Source organism: Clarias gariepinus, chromosome 7, assembly GCF_024256425.1.
Source record: "Clarias gariepinus isolate MV-2021 ecotype Netherlands chromosome 7, CGAR_prim_01v2, whole genome shotgun sequence".
NCBI classification, from domain to species: domain Eukaryota; kingdom Metazoa; phylum Chordata; class Actinopteri; order Siluriformes; family Clariidae; genus Clarias; species Clarias gariepinus.
This window is the reverse complement of record NC_071106.1, coordinates 35,323,584-35,341,136: the sequence shown is the minus strand read 5'-3', so window position 1 is coordinate 35,341,136 and position 17,553 is coordinate 35,323,584. Positions and strand designations below refer to the sequence as shown.

Below are 17,553 nucleotides of genomic sequence, written 5' to 3'. Positions count from 1 at the left end.
TTAAAAAGCTGAAATTATGCCTGGTTATTTAAGTGTTATGTGTGAAATACACAGAGAAGTGAAACAAGTTTGCTTTTTATATTATGTTGCATACTACCAAAATGGCTCTTCTCTCACACAAGTTAAAAAAAAAATAAAAAATAAATAGACGAAGAGTTCAAGGATTACAACAGACAAAGTTAAGAACATCACCATATATGTGAATTATATAACATTATAATACAGAGTATAACTCCATGCCTACAGAAAGATACAGTGCTGATACCTAATGACTTTGTCAGACAAATGCAAACACATTTTTTTCTGCTCAATTGTTTGTGAGTTTTAGTTGCTTTATGGTTTTTAAATGTCATACGCACTCACTTCGCGATTGGCACTAGGACCCAGAAGTAGTACGGTTGCGACTCAGGAAGTATAAAAGGAGACAATTATTTCTTCTCCTATTTTATTTCTGTGTAAACGCTTGCTCTCGCCGCAAGAGAATTCTAATAATAACTCGTGTGGTTATCCTGCCTTTTCGCGCTACTTCCGCGTTTGGGTTTACCATCTACGCTAACAAGGGCTAAGTCTTCTTGTCCATCTTCAGTAGCCCGTGACATTAAATGTTCAAACATTTTAAATTATTTTCAGCAAAATCTTTAGGCACATGACTCTATCATAGAATTTGGGGTTTGCAGGCACAATGTTAGTGCATATGTACAGTACATATGCACAGTAAGTGCATATGTACAGTACAGTTTTTTGTTTTTTTTTAACAAAAAACTTTTGTTTGTAGCTTTTTTAAAAAAAAAAAATTTATATAAACTAGGCAAGAGTACGGTGGCCCAGAAGGGCAAATCATCTTTTCCATATATGTGTGTTTTTTTCCTTAAAAATGTATGCTTTTTCCCTTATGATTGTGCTTTTTCCCCTTATAAATGTATGCTTTTATCCCTTGAAAATGTGTGCTTTTTCCGTGTAGCTGTCTGCTCTTTCCCGTTTGTGCACAACTACGTTTTTCCCGTGTGAGAACTCTCTTTTTCCCGCATTTTGCAAGCTAAAAGCTAAAGCTAATGCGCAAAGGACTATGGGAATGGGGTCAAAACGCAACTGAACACGGAACCTTTCCGGATATCAGCTCCAGGACTTAACATCATAGAGTATACAGTGAATTACAGCGTGATAATGTTATAATTTTCACTAAATTTTCAACTGCACACACTTACCAGGTAATGTTTAATATTTAAAATTAATCTATGTTTGTACTTCTTATAATATGTATGATTGTGTGTTTTTCTTCTCACAGTGAACTGAGTGTAAATCATCAACTGCCTGTGTATTAGCTGATTTCTACACCAGCTTTACATCCTGAGCAGAAGGTGAGTGCTCAGAAGTATTTACCTCTCTTTTCAAGAACACCACTGAGCACATCTTAATCAGGGGACTGGGACACATTTCTCTTCATGGACATGATGTGTGTCAAACTCAAATCAAATTCAAATTTTATTTGTCACATACACAGTCATACACAGTACGATATGCAGTGAAATGCTTGTGTGTTAATGAATGGTGGAGATGGGGCCAAATTTTGCAGCAATCCTTAATAGCAAAACCAAATAATTGGTTTTAATACACAGCATTACTAAAAGCTTGCATTCTATGAAATTTTGTGTGCGTGCCTGCCTGCATGTGTCAAACTGATGTCATATGATGTCAAACATCATGAAGTGATATTAACTTGCTTATAAATCCATTTGTGGATGTATATTACAGAGATGCCATGGAGCTGCATAGTAACACCATAAAGTCTTTTTACTAAACACTTATATTACCATGTCTTTATTTCTCCCCTGTTGTAGATTGTCGTGGAGAGGACGGACCCTTGATGTTCTGCCTTCTTGCACCACCAATACATACATGTATTTTATTAATTTGTAAATAAAGTCTTTAATATAATTTATAGTTGAGTATTTATTTCTAGTTTTCTCATTATTTAGCAATACAGTTAAAGTGCATGTAAAGCATTGCTGCAAATGACACTGAATAGAATCAGATGTTACTCCACTCTGTGTGAGGGTACAGGCTTACAGTATATACAGTATGTGATTTTAGCATCAATAATGTTTTTCTGCTAACTAAAGCATGCTGCCTTGGAGATATTAGTGACATCTCTGTTTCAGTTCGAACAACATATTCCATAGTATTTATGAATACATTAATCCCATATGTTCAGCAGTTAAAACAGAGGTTTTTAAACATTTAACAGCGAAGGACTCCTTCAACTGTAAAACAAACACATCTGCATACATTTACTTATAGTGCATTTCCAAAAAAATTTTTTTATGTTATTGAAAAAGTAAAACTTTTTGTTTTCATTTAAATGATTACTGCTTACACCGCCATGAAAATCAAAAATCTAGTATGTTAAAATATTAGGATATTTGACTTCGATCACGGGGAAGACTGCTGACCTAACAAGTTGTCCAGAAGATTATCATAATTTCTGTAAATGTGTGTGTGAAACCTAAATAAGAGAAGAGGAGGGGTTACCGTGATAAAAACGAGAATAGGGGGGGGGGGGTCTGATTTCTCCTCTCCTCTTACTTTAGCTTTACACACATACACAAACACACATACTTGCTCAGCACCTGCGCACATAAAAGGAAACAATTATCTGTCAGGATTTATTTTTACTAAAGGTAAAGTGCAGGTTAATTTGTTTTATTTTTACTTTATATTTTGTATTAATTATTTTTATGTATTTATTTTTTGGGGGCTGTGGAATAAATAATTTGAGTTTCCATTATTTCGTATGGGGAACTTTGCATTGATTTACGAGTGTTTTGAAATACAAGCAAATTATCGAATTATGCTCGTAATCCAAGGTTTCACTGTAACCTGAACTGAACTTGATGTGTGTAGTTATTTAAACACTATCCTCCTTTCCAAGTGCAATTTCCTTTTTGTTTTACAGCCAGCATTGATATTTTATTTAATTTATATAAATCATGTTTTTAATAAATGTTCATCTATTTATTTAACCAACCCATCCACTTGTGATTGAAAAAGACTGAAAGAAATTGCTTTAATGCTCAATAATTTGTACAATTCTTTTTGTGTTCAGGAAAAAAGCAATGCTATGATCAGTCAGTCTCTTTTGGGATTACGACACAGAATAATCGGCCACAGTGCTTGAGGAAATGTGCGAAGACACTGCATCTTTGTATATCTTAGTAAGATGTTATCTGAAAGTTTGAGGCACAATAACTATTTTGGGGTGGCTATTATATTCACCAGCTGACGTTCCCAACACACACCACTTTCATATGTGCTTACATATGCCAGCCCTATAAAATAAAGAAACGAGGCAGCATAGGAGTTTATTCAATACAAAATAGCCCTCATAAGAATATAATGAACGTTATATAATTACCAATTGTGTCAATTCCTCATTCCAATTAAAGTGTCCTGAGTCTTTTGGTGTGTCTTATCTCTAATAATAAAAAATTGCTGTGGAAAATCACATCACCAAGGGCAATTACATTACCATCTATCTAACTTGCACTACATTACCATCGATTGCGCTCACTTGGCCAACGAAAGTGCAACGAAAACTTCAGGGTTTCAGTGGAAACTCGCTATAGATAAGACTTGCCATGAGGAAAAGGACAAATTCCCCTTCCCCTTGGTGTCTTCCTTACATGGAGCTGACATTAATGCATCCAGCCATGCCTCTCCATCCAAAGTTGTGTGGTCCACAAGGGAAGAGAGGCCCTTGACTCTGAGGGGTGGAGATAGGTAGAATAAAGGAGGATGCCACAAAGGATGGAGAGACAAAACAGGGAGTCTGTGAAGTGGTGAAACCTAATTCCAAGTAAAGCACAAGGTGGTCTCTAGACAATTGTGTTGTATTGGTATTGGTGAGTAATGCTGATCAGTGACATCATATCCACTCTGCTATTTCCTGTGGCAACCACATGAAGAGCTGCACCAGGACCACAATAACTCCCTTGAGGACACATTTCCCAAACAGCAGTCACTGGTGTCAGATGTGGTAAAGCTGCAGAATTAAAGTAAATGGGGGAGGTATGCTTTCAGTAAGCCTGTGAGCAGAATTGCTGCACTGAAAACCCTAATAAGTTAATTGGACTAAATTGATTGAGTAAACTCGTTGCCTCAATTTAATTGAGTAATGGAATCTTCCAAAACTTGCATATTTAAGTTTATTTAACTTGCCGGTTTTGTAGACTGTACTTAAATCATTCAGTTCAACAAACTGAGCACTTATTTAATGTACTTAAACAATTGCGTTCACTTGGTATATTTTTTTTTTAAGTGTACTTATATATTTAAGTTAACTCAACATGAAAATGTAACTTAAACCTGTTAAACAATGTTCTTATATTTGACTGCAAGCTTTGTGCACACCGAACTGAAATAAAACAATGAACAGCATTTTTAAGCTTAGATTTTTTTATTGACAAAATGTCACAATTTTCCGCCGGAAAGGATGGTGGAGAGACGAGTGCGCTTATTTGCTGCCCAATGCAATGGCTGGGAGTACTTTATTAGGCACACAGCATGTATGGCATGAGCAGCACATTCACACAGGAACCTACATCCAATTCAGCCTCAGCATGAACCGGAGCACATTTCACACATCACCTCTTCCCCACACACAAACAGGGCCGAAGCCACTAACCCAAACAACCTTCCCCAACATGGTGAACACACCGACATCCCCGCAAGGCATGCTGGTCGTCAGCCGCCACCCCGCCCACGCCACAATATTATTGAAAACAATAAACACTATACTGTAATGTAAATAAGGTCACTTTAAAGGTGGTAAAAAGTAAGCAAAAAGTTGGTTTTCCAGAGACTGCACTCTAGGCTTGAGAATATTCTGTCCCATTAACATTAGTACACGCTGGATGAAATCAAACGTGTTGGCGAGTGGTTTTGGGTAATGCAGGTCTACTATGTAAATCAGACCGAAGAGAAGACAAATTGCCTGTGGGAGGTCCTGCACTTTGTCCATCACGACTTGGCCTTACACGAAATACACGATTACAATATGATTAAGTGAATTAACGAATATTTTTCAGTATTACAATATATAAGCATATTTTACTCAAAATCATTACTTTATATCTACATAATTTACTTACCGAACATAGAAGGAAAACGTCCGTCTTCAAACTTGGTGTCAGCAACAGAACAGACGAGGGCAGAAGGACTAATCAGCGCATTAGTTCTCTTGTTGCTAGGCAGAACTCCCTGCATGGCCAATCACCGCATGTATAAAGAACCACGAATTGTGGGCATGTAAGCACGGGCCATTTTCAAACTATAATTTTTTAGATTTCCGGTAAAGCACTTTTGACTGTAGATTTTACAGGCTAGTTTACTACACTTTGTGCAGTTAGGGGTGTCATAATATTTGGTTTAAGCGTGAAAAAAAAAAACCACATTTTGCGAATAATTTGATCAGCAGAGGCAGGGATGTATAGACCAGAGGGGGGAAATCCCCCCAATATATGTGTGTATATATAAACTTTTGTATATGGGTTAAAGTTAATTTGTCAACAAAAATTCCCAAATAAAAAATAAGTAGCCTAAATTTATTCCCATTTTGGTGAAAACTTGTATCTGAAGCCATTTGTTTTCTGATTTAAAAAAGAGAGAAACTTTGCACATGGTATTAGAATTTTACAATCAAGAAGACTACATTTGTAATAATTGACCTTTTGAAAATGTTTTTTCCCCCAAAGGATTAATCATGATTTTGAGCTCACAACACTTGAAATCTTAAGTTTATGCATTTTGATGGTAAATAAGTTAAAGGAACTCATATTTTTAAGTGATGGGTCCAAACTGCAAAATTTAGTCAACATTACTTGATTGTATAAGTAAAGACAACATTAGGGTTTACAGTGTGGTTTTGTTATTCAGGCATGCATGATCACCATTTTCAACAAAGGGAACACAGCACATTTTGGGTAGAAGGCTGTTATGCTACAAGCTGCAGCTCATCATAGAGTAATAGCAAGGCCACCAACTGTGATTCAAGTCATTCCCATGACATCAAGGCATGGTTAGGGTCAGGGGTAGCTTAGTGGTTAAGGCATTGAACTATGGTTTGGGAAGGGTTAGGTTCAAATCCCACAATGTATAATGGGATAAAAATGTAGGTCATTTTGATTAAGGTTGTCTGTCAAATGGCTAAATGTAATGTAAATGTTTGAAGAGCTTGATTCAATTATATACATCTCAAATTAAAATAAGATCATACTGGAGTTGACAGTGCCCTGATTTGGAGAAGGGGGAAAGTAGCTGATCAGTGGTAGTGTGCTGATGGAGTTTGGATTCCCAAAGAGGAGAACTCAAGAGATATTAGTCAGTTTCGATCCATCTCACTACTAAGCGTGGAAGGGAAGGTGTTTTTTAGCATTGTCTCACAAAGACTGACCGAGTTTTTCCCCAAGAAAAGCTACATTGATCTGTCAGTGCAGAAAGGAGGGATCTCCGGCACACCTGGCTGCTTGGAACACATGGGAGTAGTAACACAACTGATCAGAGAGGGCCATGAGAACAGAGGCGAACTAGCTGTCTTGTGGTTGGACCTGGCGAACGCCTATGGGGCCATACCACACCAGCTAATAGAGCTCGCTCTGCATGTTCACCATGTTCCCAGAAAAATCAAGGACCTGATTCTTATTATAATTATTATAATAACTTCAGGATGAAAGTTACTTCTGGGTCCGAAACATCACACTGGCATTGTATAGAGAAAGGGATAATTACAAGCTGTACCATCTCTGTTATCCTCTTTTCTGTAGCCATGAATATGGTGGTTAAGTCAGCCGAGGTGGAGTGCAGAGGGCCTCTGACTAAGTCTGGTGTGCGACAACCCCCATCAGAGCCTATATGGATGACCTCACAGTAACAACAACATCGGTACCAGGGTGCAGGTGGATCTTACAAGGGCTCGAAAGAATCATCAGCTGGGCAAGGATGAGTTTTAATCCCTCCAAATCAAGGTCCATGGTGCTGAGGAAGGGGAAGGTGATCGACAAGTTCCGTTTTTCTATCTCAGGAATTGTCATCCCAACCATCACAGAACAACCCATCAAGAGCTTGGGAAAACTGTTCAACTCCAGCCTGAAGGATTCAGCAGCCATCCAGAAGGCCAGTTTAGAGCTCGGCACCTGGCTCACCAAGGTAGACAAGTCTGGCTTGCTTGGTAGGTTCAAAGCCTGGATTTACCAGCATTCAATACTACCCCGCATTCTGTGGCCCCTCCTGATTTATACAGTCGCAATGACAGCAGTTGAGACCCTAGAGAGGAGGATCAGCAGCTTTCTTCGAAAGTGGCTGGGCCTTCCTCGCAGCCTCACCATCGCTGCCCTGTATGGAACAAGTAACATTCTGCAGCTGCCTCTTAGTGGCCTCAAAGAAGATTTTATGGTGGCACGCACCAGGGAAGCTCTACAGTACAGGGACTCAAAAGACTGCAAGGTGTCAGCAGCTGGTATTGAGGTAAGGACAGGAAGGAAGTGGAGGGCTGGGGAAGCAGTGGAGCTGGCAGAGTCACATCTAAGACAGAAGGCACTGCTGGGCACTGTGGCAACAGGTAGAGCAGGTTTGGGCTACTTCCCAAAGACCCTCATCAGCCAGACCCGAGGAAAGGAAAGACACCACCTGAAGAAGTTAGAGCGGGTGTGGAGGAAGCGCGAGTGAGTAGGGCAGTGGGACTACGGCAACAGGGAGCGTGGACGAGGTGGGAGAGTGAACTGCAGCGGAGGATCACCTGGGCAAACATCTTGCAGCCAGACTTCCAGGGGGTCCGCTTCCTGGTGCAGTCCGTCTACGATGCCCTACCAAGCCCAGCAAACCTCCATGTGTGGGGGAAAAGTGAGACACCCTCCTGCCCCCTGTGCTCCGGCAGAGGCTCTTTGGAACATCTCCTCAGTGGCTGCGTGAAGGCCCTGGCAGATGGTTGCTATCGGTGGCGCCATGACCAGGTGCTCAAGGCAGTTGCTGAGAGTCTAGCCTCAGCCATCAGCTCTAGCAAAAACCAACATGCTCCGAAGAAGGCAATCTCCTTTGTTAAAGCTGGAGAAAAACCCAGGGCACACCAACAGATCACAACAGGCCTACTCCACACAGCATCTGACTGGCAGCTGCAGGTGGATCTGGGGAAACAGTTGAAGTTTCCCCAGCACATTGCAACAACAACCCTCCAGCCAGATATGATCATGACCTCTCAGTCTTCAAAACAGCTGATCATACTGGAGTTGACAGTGCCCTGGGAGGAAAACATGGAGCAGGCCTATGAGAGGAAGAGGGCAAAGTACCAGGAACTGGTGGAGGAGTGCAGGGAGGGAGGCTGGAAGACCTTTTACGAGCCCATAGAGGTAGGCTGCAGGGGATTTGCAGGAAGATGACTACTGCAACTCACTCCTGGCAGGCCTGCCTCTGTCTACGATTCATCCTCTGCAACTGATCCAGAATGCAGCAGCACGTCTCGTTTTTAACCTCCCCAAGTTCTCCCACACCACCCCACTCCTCCGCTCCCTGCACTGGCTTCCTGTAGCTGCCCGCATCAAATTCAAAACACTGATGCTTGCCTACAAAGCTAAAAATGGCCCAGCACCCACTTACCTCTCTGCGCTAATTACACCACGCACTGCACCACGTTCCCTCCGATCCTCCAGCACTGCTCGCCTCATCCCACCATCTTTTAGGGATCGAGGGCGGCATTCATCCAGGCTCTTTTCTTTTCTGGCACCTAGGTGGTGGAATGAACTTCCTCTAGATGTCCGTACATCAGAGACTTTGACTGTCTTTAAACGACGACTCAAGACGCATCTGTTTCTCCAGTACTTGGACCTTGACCTTTGAAAAGGGCAGATCCGTGGGCTGCTACTGAGACGCAAGTTGGGGCCTGATCACCCCCGGCTGGGTCGACTGGGTGAGGGTGTATGATGTTGCGAGACCCGAAACACTCGATGACCTCAGGAAAACATCACTGATGATGCGTCCCAGTGCATCCAGGAGATGTTTCTTAATAGTAAGTCATTTTGATTAAGGTTGTCTGTCAAATGGCTAAATGTAATGTAAATGTTTGAACAGCTTAATTCAATTATATACATCTCAAATTAAAATAAGAATAATAAAATAAGAATAAGTTAAGCTATAGAATCCTAGCTGTAGAAAATTGAACAAAATATTTAAAATATGTTTTAATATAATATATATAAGAACTTATCTATACAATGTAATGTATGAATTTGAATAGAAATAAATGGAAATGTCCAGGAAGTATGCAAATGTGCATGTATGTGTAGATGCCCATGGTCCATAAATATCCATAATCTGCAATGTGCAAAAGTGGGATGGAAAGTTAAGAGTTAGTGCAAATGTACAATGTCCATGAATGTCCGGGGTATGTGTAACTGTGCATGTGTGTACAGATGAGTAATGTCCATAAGTGTCCATTACTGTGCAGTGTGCAAAAATGCAGAGATGATTAGTCCTGTATAGTGTCCATAGCTGTGCATTGTGCAATGTGCAAAAATGCAGAGATGATTTTGTCCTGTGTAGTGATCTGGTTGGAAGACCGTATCACCTGCGGGAAGAAGCTCCTCCTCAGTCTCTCTGTATCGCAACCCTCTGTAGAGCTCATCTGTCCTGTATGGTGCTGTTCCTGAACCAGGTTGAGATGTTTTCCATCAGGATGCACTCTATGGTGTTGGAGTAAAAGTTTCTGAGCACCTTGAGAGCAGTCTGAAATCTCTCATGCGCCTGCGGTGGTAAAGATGCTATTGGGCCTTTTTCACCACAGTGTTGATGTTAACACCGAGGTATTTGAAGCTGTTTACTCTCTCCACTGGGCTCTTATTGATGATGGGTTCCTGGTATTTCCTTATCTGCTTAGTGCTGAAGTCCACAATCAACTCCTTTGTCTTACTGACGTTTAGAAGGAGGTTGTTCCTCTGACATCAGTTCCTCAGATTCCCAATCTCCTTCAGGTAGGCCAACTCGTTGTTGTCAGAGATCACGACGGTGACCACGACGGTGTCATCAGCAAATGTAATAATCGTGGTGGAACTGGCCACACAGTCATATGTGTAGAAAGAGTACAGCAGGGGGCTCAGAACACAACCCTGGGAGGCTTCAGTGCTGAGAGTGAGGGAGGCTAAGACGTCTACCCATCCTTACTCCCTGTGGTCTGCCAATTAGGAAATTAAAGAACCACTGGTACAAAGATGAGTCCCAGGTACTTCAGCTTGGTGGTAAGTGTGAGAAGAATTTTGTTATTACATGCTAAGCTGTAGTCGATGAAGAGCATTTTAACATATTTCCCGTCCTAATGTGCAGGTGAATGAGTGATGTGTGGAGAGAGGGAAGGGTTGCATATATCGGTGAGCACAGGTGCTGGTTGGTCTGCGCAGGCTCTGATGATTCGACCTGAGATGCCTTCTGGTCCTACTGCTTTCCTGGTGTTCACCCTCCTGAAAGCTCTCCTCACGTCATGCTCGGTGATGATGAACGCGTTTCCGGTGCTGGCATTCTCTTCTATGACTGCAATCCTGGCTGCAGTCATAAGTGCCGTTAGCATTTGAATGAGTATTGCTAGCACCATTAGCACCGTTAGCTGCAGCCTCGAAGCAAGCATATAAAATGTTCAGCTCATCTGCCAGAGACACGTCTGCGTTCGTCATACCAGATGCTGTTGCTTTATAGTCTGTTAATCTTCTTAGTCTCTGCCACAGGCTCCTTGAGTCCTTCTGTTTGCACTCTAAAAAATAAAACTGTGCTGTACTCAATTTTTTTGGTGAAACATTTTTACACTTAAAAATATTGAGTAAATATAAAAAAATATAAAAATCATGTAAAATATACTTCATGAATTGAGTACAAGTCAGTAAAAAAATTAAGTAGACCTGAATAACTATATTTAGTACAATGATGTACAAAATTGAGTAAATGTAATGAAAATTAGAAGTTAATGAAAAGTGAAAATGAGTAAAATAATTGAGTAGATATAATTGAAATGGAAGGTAGAAGATACTGAAAATTATACTATTATTTAATAAACAAATGTGCTACATTTACTAAATATTTTAACTGAATGAAAGAAACAATAAAAACATTTTCATTTTAAACATTTATTTGCCAAATTTGACAAGACATGAAGTCTAAACTCAACCTGGTTTACTTTGCAAATGACATGTAACAAGATCATAAACAAAGAGCTGAATTTATGTTATTAGTAAACAGTTTCAGAAACAATACTCCTGCCACAAGTATTATACAGTTAACACATGGAAAGTAGACTTTTGTATTAGAATCTAATGAGTCACATTTTACATCTGAAAGATTGCACACCTTCACACTTCAGTTTCCTGCAAACTGTGGGATCCATACAAATGTGTGTGCAGACCTTGTCAGGTCTAAAAGAAGCAATGACAGTCTAAATGAAGACAGGACACTAAATATCCATGACCAACAGTACCATGCTTCACTCTGTAATGATCGAAATTCCTTTTAATGATACGACAAATGTGCAGAGCTTACACCGCCATCCCATAAACTGGCACCTGAAAAAGGAACAATAGTATACAAGTAAGTACAAGTGTGACTGTTACTATAAAGTCTACCAGACTGGTAAAATAGTACTTCCGTTCAAATACATACTTTTTGGACTAATAGTCTATTTATATCTTTGATTTAATGGTTACACCTTTACATTTAATACTTCTGTAACATTTAAAAAAGTTGACATTTACCTCCTGTTTTATCTCTATTCAACTTCTCTTCATAAGTGGTGTTGGTGCTGTGAAAGAGATATAGAAAATATATAACATGTTTCACACAAACACACACAAAATCAATCAGTTTTAGGTTCTTTTACTTACATATCAGAACATACATAATGTTTCACTTCAATATTTTAATTTCATATTACTTTCTCCCAATTCTAATTCTGAGAGAAATGTTGTATTTTCACTAAATCTTTATATTTCAAAGCTTTAGTTATAAGTACAGTACTTAGCACATTTATTTTATAACATCTGCTGCTGCTTGCTCAGTGTTAACATGCTTAATCATGTTAAAAATACTCATATACAGTAACGGATAAAACAGTGCCCGAGTCCGGACACTGCACCTCATTTCTGCTGTTTAAACCTGCTTTGTTCTGAGTTTCTTCCTTAAAGTGTCGGAATGACCGAGCAGACTCGCGGTTCAGTGTGTGAGGTGGACCGTTACAAATGCGTTAATTACTGTATTTGAACATGCTAGTTTTATATCCTCGCCACAGTGGCGGTAGGCTGCACAAAATCACCGCATTTGGCGGGAGAAATTCAAATATTGCGGCACAACCGCCGCCGTTTACACCGAGAAACCCGGAGGAAACCCGGACATGCACGCGCTGCTGCTCGGTGTTAAATCTCTCCTTTTACGCCAGATTTTAAGTGTCTGTATTAACGCCGCTTTAGCTGAGCAGTTTGGTGGTTGGAACAAACAAGCTAAATCACAATGAACCCCAGGACTGGCCTGTTGCTAGCTATCGTTAGCTCTGGAGCTCGGCTGTGACAGGATTCAGAACAGTAACTTACACCCTATAAAGTTGTGTGTGCAGGCAGACAGAGTCATTATTACAGTAACTTGTGTTAGCTGTTTACTCACCAGGATTTGTAAGGAATGTTCCAGGTGCTTCATGTCCATTCTCACATCCTCACAGCCTTCTTGTCTCTGATGTTACACCAGACTTCCCATGAGCACTTGCACAGGGCAATTTACTCAATTATTTAAGTTTTTGTTGTTAAAAATAAAGAATATTGAGTTGGAATAATTTATAATTGTAGTTCTTGAAACTAATCAGTACAATTACTCCATTAACAGATATTTTGATTGAAATGTATCAAAAAATATTAAGTGCATGTTAAAAATATAATTCAGTTAGTCAAATACTGATTTTTACTAGTGAAGTAAACTTAAATTATAGTGTAAATTAAAGACAAAATGAATAATTGTTTTTTTAGGCATTTATTTTGATTTGTCTAACTCAAACAATCATGTATGTGACTTTTAGAGATTTTATTAAGGTAACATAACTTTTTTATAACTGTGAAATTCACAAGGCCACAGAATCATTTTTTAGAGTGTGAGTTGTGACTCTAGTTTTCTTCCGTAGCGCTGCTTTGCCTCCTTTATCGCTTTCCACACACTGTATGACACAGCCTTGTACAAGTCCATGTCACCCGATGCAAGTGAGATCTCAAAGCCTCGCGGATGGTTTTATCCACCATGGCTTCTGATTGGGAAACGTTTTTTGTATGGTATCATCCGCTAGTTTTCGAATGAATCCCACAACCGCTTCCATAAATAGGCTGATGTCATCAGAGCTGCGCCGAAACATGTCTCAGTCTTCTAGTGTGTCCTGTAAGGCGGCCACCGATTGGTCTGTCCAGCTCGCGGCCTCCCTCTGAACCAGAACTTCCTGTTTAAGCCTTTGTTTATATTTTGGCATGCGAATGATAGCAGTATGGTCATGGGTATGGTCGGATTTCTCAAACAGGGTGCAAAATTGTGCCTTTTAGCCGTCCTTGATTGTTTTGTAGCAATGGTTTCCTTTCTTTGCGGATCAAATTCAAATTCAAATTTATTTGTCACATACACAGTATGAAATGTAGTGAAATGCTTATATGACTGCCATTGACCCTAAAAGAGAATTAAAGTTTACAATAAGAAATAAATATGAATAAAAGAAATACGATAGAAAAATTTAATAGAAAAAAAAAAAAAAAAAAAGAAAAATTTAATAGAAAAATTAAATTAAACTAGGAAAAATAGAACTAAAAATAAAAATAGAAATTTGCTAGGAAAAATAGAACCAAAAATAAAAATAGAAATATGATGTACATAAAAATAGAAATATACTGTACAAATTGAATTTACTGTACTGAGAAATATACTGTACAAATTGAAATATACTGTACTGGGTGTGCAAATATGCATAGAACAAAGTGTCTTTGTGCAAAGGTTTTTAAAGTGTCTTTGTGCACTGGTCCAGGATGTAAACGTAAACATGTAGTGTAGTTGTGAAGGTAGGTGTGCAAAGTTATTAAAGTGTCTTTGTGCAATGGTCAAGGATGTAAACGTACAACATGTAGTGTAGATATGAAGGAAGGTGTGCGTGTAATTGTCCATAGTGTCCATGGATGTAAAAAGATTGATTGATTGATCAATTATGAAAAGATTGTGTTAGTTCTGCATAATGGTGTGGTTGTGGTTGAGAGACCTTATCGCCTGCGGGAAAAAGCTCCTCCTCAGTCTCTCTGTGTTGGCTTTCAGGAAGCGGAATCGCATTCCCAGACCGCAACAGAGTAAACAGTCCGTTGTTGGGGTGGCTGAGGTCCTTCACGATCTTTCTGGCCTTGGTCAAGCACCGCTTGCTGTAGATCGAGTGCAGGTCAGGGAGCTCGATGCGGATGATGCGCTCAGCTGATCGCACCACCCTCTGTAGAGCTCGTCTGTCCTGCATGGTGCTGTTCCCGAACCAGGTCATGATATTTCCCGTCAGGATGCTCTCTATGGTGCAGGAGTAGAAATTCCTGAGCACCTTGGAGGGCAGTCTAAAGTCTCTCAAGCGTCTGAGGTGGTAGAGATGCTGCCGAGCCTTTTTTACCACGGTGTTGATGTGACAGGACCATGCCAGGTCCTGCGTGATGTGAACACCGAGGTATCTGAAGCTGTCCACTCTCTCCACTGGGCACCAGAAACACATGGACAGATGAGGGCTTACGAAAAAAGGGTAATTTCATCGGGGAATAAAACAGCGGGGAAGGAGGGGTTTAATGAAGGGAGGATGGACAAATAGGGGAGCCTTAAGGTTGTGCACATGCCCAGCTGCCATGTAGGCATTAGGCTGGTGAGTAATGGTGGCAGGCAGAGTGACAGAGTGGGCGAGCGTGGGCAGCGGCTCCTACATGCTACCTTTAAACGGTTCCTTTCGCTGGCTAGCCAACATGCCCATTACAGCTCTCCTTAGGTGCAGCCACAAATGGAAGTGACGTCTGGTGAGTGGCCAGCTTTCCTGGCTGGGAATGGGGGCTTTAATGTAAAGCATTGTGGCCCTTTCCTGTTCAGCAGCAGGATCACGAAAGCTGGCGCTTTATTGAAAGTGCTGACGGAGCTTGTGCAGTCTGTTTGCTGCTCTCCTCAACGCGGGGATCATTTAGCTGCATTTGGTTCCATGCCTTTGAAGTCCCTGGGGCAAGTTACACCACCCTGTTCATGTGTCATTCTTGTGCATTGTTAGCGTCCGCCACTATTGAAATCAGCTGTTGGTTTTTCAGCCAAAATTAGAAAGCTGAGTATACAGAGGGCACAGACTCCCCAAAACTGATTAGAAAAATGTAGTCTCTGATTGGAAAAATGTGTCATGAATCTCAAATTCTGCTTGGATTGTACGGTCAAAATTTGGCCTTCAAAGATTGTCAACAGTCCAGTCTGGTGAAAATGGTATACTGTAATTTGCAGATTAACTGTGGTACCAGTCAATCATGACTACCAGTTAACACATCCCTTCATGGCCACAATTTACCCACTTTTTAATGCTACTTTCGGCATAATAATGCGCAAAAATTATATGGTTTCATAAAGGTCACAATGATTAAGGGGTCATTTAGTGGCCTTACCAATGACCAACGAAACCCCTTTGGAAGGTGGTAGAATGGGAGATCTACTGTGTGAAAGTGGACTGGAAAAATCTGTAACGGGTGTATTGCAATCATATCAACATGCTTCACAATCTCAAAAGGACATTTCCTCTTAAATAATCCATTTCACAAAGTATTGAAAATGTTCAATGACTTTGGGATGTTTTATAGGGAAATTGATAGATAATATTAGTCTTGCAGCATGTGCAAATAATGTGGCAAAATAATCAGATATATCTCAAATTATTTTTAATTGATGATAAATAAATAAAGTTAAAACAGTATACAAAAACTCCATTGACATTAAGGGCTACAGTAAAGTTGTTTCTAAATATTGTTGGCCCATGAAAAGTCTAAAATACTGGCTCACCAACAGTTAGAATTATTTTATATATAAAGGAGTAATTTCTACTCTCTTGCTCTCTTACTCATAGATCTGATATTAACGTGTTAAATCTTTCCTGCTGCTATCCAAAGCAATTTTATTGCCTCGCTCAGAAAAATCTAATCACACATCACCTACAATAAGTGCTAATGGTTCAAAGAAACCTGTTAAATGCCACACTATTATATGCAGAAACTGCAATGGACAAGCACACTGGGAACGTCACTGTAAAGAAACAATCTGCAGATACTGTAATAAATCAGGACTATGGGAACGGGAGTGTAGGAAGAAAAAGAGAGATATAGAAAATGGTTATGTTTTTTCTGCTCCGCAGGCTCACCAGATGCCTCAGACCATCCCATCACATAATATGTGCCCTGCCAGGCATATTCTTAATATGATACAGTGGCTCTTTATGCTTATGATGTCACACATGATTTTGGAAAGATGTCACATGCTAATCTTGTCTTTAATCTTTTACAGGCTAGTTTACTTCCACCGCAATTGGCTATAGTGAAGGTCAAAGGTCATGCATCTGATGACTCTGAAGAGGTTTAAGGTAATTGTTTAGCTGATGAAGTTGCCAAATGGGCCGCTAAAGAAGCATCTTTGTCCCCACAGGTTTGTAGGGATACAGTATTCTCTCTGACGTCCCATGTCTCCGTCCCAAGTTTGTCATCTGGCATAGCCTTCTTGCAAACCTATTCATCACCCGAAGATCTACATTTTTGGTCCGTGTAGCTCTTCCAGCATCTGTCCTCCCGTTATTAGTGCGACTTTTTCATGGTATTTCACATGTCACAAAACGGGGGGTAATCCGTATGATCGCGGACAGACTCTGCATTTGCAATATCAAACAGGCTACACTTGTTCTATTAGATTCCTGTTTGATCTGTGCTCGCGCAAATACACAAGGACAACATAAACGTTGTAAACATTAAAGCACTTTTTGTAAGTCGCTCTGGATAAGAGCGTCTGCCAAATGCCCAAATGTAAATGTAAATGTAAACATGTTAAACATAATGCCTTGCCGATGCCTATTGCACCATTTCAATGTTTACAAATTGACTTTACACACATGCCACCTGTCAGAAATCCTAAATACATGCTTGTAATTGTGGACAGATTTTCTAAATGGGTAGAAGCATTTCCATGCTCAAAAGAAAATGCAACAATAGTAGTTACAATTCTGGCTAAAGAAATTATTCCTAGATATGGTATTCCAACATCTATTGACAGTGATTATATGCAAGCACTCATTGAAAAACTGAAGTGTTCATGGTAATGTCTCTGCTTCTCTTCCTCTGCCTACAGACAAGCCTACAGTACTCATTCTTTCATCCCAGGTGGTGATGCTGTGGGTTTTGCAGTGCTGGTGAAAAGTTTGACGCTGCCTACAGTACACTTACTACTGTAATTGCAGTGACTCGCACAGCTGTTCTCACAGATTCACAGCCA

The 17,553-nt window shown here is 40.1% G+C and overlaps 1 pseudogene; it reads left to right on the top strand.

Moving 5' to 3' along the window:
• Positions 1–5,260: 5,260 nt before the first annotated feature.
• On the top strand, positions 5,261–8,426 carry LOC128527662 (uncharacterized; annotated as a pseudogene).
• The last annotated feature ends 9,127 nt before the right edge of the window (positions 8,427–17,553 follow it).